The sequence below is a fragment of the Orycteropus afer genome, unplaced genomic scaffold (assembly GCF_000298275.1).
Source record: "Orycteropus afer afer isolate SDZICR_OR568_19922 unplaced genomic scaffold, OryAfe1.0 scaffold00005, whole genome shotgun sequence".
NCBI classification, from domain to species: domain Eukaryota; kingdom Metazoa; phylum Chordata; class Mammalia; order Tubulidentata; family Orycteropodidae; genus Orycteropus; species Orycteropus afer.
Genome location: NW_006921592.1, coordinates 29,293,911 through 29,296,711, shown reverse-complemented (window position 1 = coordinate 29,296,711; position 2,801 = coordinate 29,293,911). Strand labels below are relative to the sequence as shown.

General features: G+C 44.0%; 1 protein-coding gene across 1 annotated transcript in view; it reads right to left on the bottom strand.

The window, feature by feature from the left end:
• Positions 1-2,801, bottom strand: part of AK3 (adenylate kinase 3) — a 26,466-nt gene that overhangs the window by 15,546 nt on the left and 8,119 nt on the right. The gene's annotated exons all lie outside the window — the stretch shown is intronic.

The window sequence follows — 2,801 nt, the reverse complement described above, 5'->3', positions numbered from 1 at the left end:
TAAACTGTGGTCAATGACATGAGACAAAGTATATGTGAACTGCTGTATGGAAAGTGAATTTGCTCTGTAAATCTTCACCCAAATCAAAATTTAAATATATATATATATATATATATATATCTGGAAAGGATCTTTTAATTAAACATATTTCATAATTTTTTTCATTACAAACTATGTAAATGTATTGGCAATTATAAATGAACCTTTTACCTTTATACAAAGGGCTCGAGCACTTCCCGCTAGCCAGGTCAGCAGTTCAAGCCCACGCAGTAGCGCCTGGGAAGACATGCCTGGAGATCTGGTTCTGAAACCCTGTATGGAGCAGTTCTACTCTGCACACATGGGGTCGGCATGAGTCAGAAGAGACTCAATGCTAACCGAGAACATTAATATTATTCCAACTGGCCATGACCATGCTGCACAGTAAAAGGAGCCCTGGTGGTGTGGTGGTTAAGCACTCAGCTGCTAACTGGAAGGTTGTAGCTGCTCCACGGGAGAAAGACATGGCAGTTTGCTTCTGTAAAGATTTACAGCCTTGACCACTGCCAAACACCTTGAGGGAGTGTTCTTGTTACCTGGTACTGCTCTGACAAGAATATACCACAAATGGGATGGTTTTAACAAACAGGAGTTTATTCTTTTACAGTTTGAGAAGCTAAAAGTCTGAGTTCAAAGTGCCAGGCTCTAGGGGCTGGGTGAAAGCCCCTCGACCTTGGGCTTCAGTTCTGCCTCTTGCTCCCGGCCCACTGAAGCTAGAGGCATCTCTTCATTCAGGCAGCTACTAGCTGCTGAGGCTAACAAGCCCAAGGTCGACAAATAAAATGGTATAGTCCCAATGTTACCAAACAACATGGCAGGTCACTGATTCACGTCCAGTGTTGGCAGAGCATGGCAGGCTGCTGAACAATAACACAGCCATATGCAGGGTTCAAGCATGCCATAAGCTAGAGACCATTTCCAAAGCTGTTCCTTATATAACGGAAGCAGACCACATCCCTAAAGCAGCTACTCAGCTGCTTGTGGTAGGTCCCACCATGGAGGTGATTGCCAGTCTCACTGGGGGAATAACTACCACCAGCTGCCCAGCCACTCAACCAGGCCTAGCCAAGCTGAAACACAAACTTAATCACCACAGGGAGAGTCGATAGGCCCACGGGCTCAGGACCATGTCACGGGGGACATCAAGCTCAACAGGTATAGCATAGTCCACAAAAATATTGTTCTACATCCTACTTTGGTGAATAGCAACTGGGATCTAAAGCTTGCAAGCAGCCACCAAAGATGCAACAATTAGTCTTTCCTCATCTGGAACAAAGAAGAATGAAGAAAATCAAAGACACATGGAAACAATTAGTCCAAGGGAATATAGACTGTGGTAAACCAAACAAGAAACCAAACTCACTGCCATCGAGTCAGATCCAACTCACAGCAACCCCTCCTTGGGTTTCCAAGGCAGTATCACTATGGAAGTAGATTGCCCAATCTTCCTTCCAAGGAGTGGCTGGTTGGTTTGAACCACCAGCCCTCTGGTTAACAGTCAAATGAGACTGTGGTAGTTAAGGTTATATGTCAATTTGGCTGGGCCTGGTTTTGTGTGGCAGAGCAGCTGGATGTAGTTATTCCCCAGGATGAAACTGGTAATCAACTCCACCGTGGAACCTACTGTGAGCAGCTGAGTAGCTGCCTTAGGGATGTGGTCTGCTACCAGTATACAAGAAGCTTTGAGGAAAGTCTCTAGTTTTTTTTGGCATACTTGGACCCTGAATGTAGCCCAGTTTTCATTCAGTAGCCAACCATGTTGTCTGCCAATCTTAGGACTGTTTCTGAACTTGAACTAGTGGCCTGCCAGGTTGCTTGATCATCTTTGGACTATGCCATTTTACTTGTCGACTCTGGGTTTGTCAGCTCATCATTCAGCAGCTTCCTGAGTTAAGAGACAAATCTAGCTCCAATGGGCTGGTAGCAAGAGGCAAAGCTGAAGCCTAGGGTCGAGGGGCCTTCACCCAGTCCCTAGAGCTGGCACTTTGAACTCCGACTTCTAGCCTCCTAAATTGTAAGACAATAAATCCATGTTTGTTCAAGACATCTACATTTGTGGTATTTTCTGTTAGAGTGGCACTAGATGGCCAAAACATGAACTGTGAGAATCTCAGCCTACATGACCCTGAGACCAGAAAAACTAGATGGTGCCTGGCTACCATTGTCACCCACTCGGAAAGGTATCAAAATAGGAGATCCCGAATAGAGTGGAAGAAAAATGTGGAACAAAATTCAAAATCTTAAAAAAGGCCAGACTTACTGGTCTGATAGAGACCATTGAAACTCCTAAGATTACGGCCCCTAGTCAACAAACGGCTGTCCCATTGGAAGCACTCACTCGGTTATGCCAAGATATTTGGAAGACAGCTACCTGGCCAACTGACCAGAAGAGATCCATATTTGTGCCCATTCCAAAGAAAGGTGATCCCACAGAATGTGGAAATTATAGAATACCATTAATATCGCATGCAAGTAAGATCTTACTGAAGATAATTCAAAAACGATTGTAGCAGTATATTGACAGAGAACTTTCAGAGGTGCAAGCTGGATTCAGAACAGGATGTGGAACAAGAGATATCATAGCTGTTGTCAGATGGTTCTTGGCTCAAGACAAAGAATACCAGAAAGATGTTTACTTGTGTTTTATTGACTATGCAAAAGCATTTGTTTGTGTGGATCATGACAAATTATGGATAACATTGAGAAGAATGGAAATTCCCGAACACTTGATTGTACTCATGAAGAACCTGTACCTTGACCAG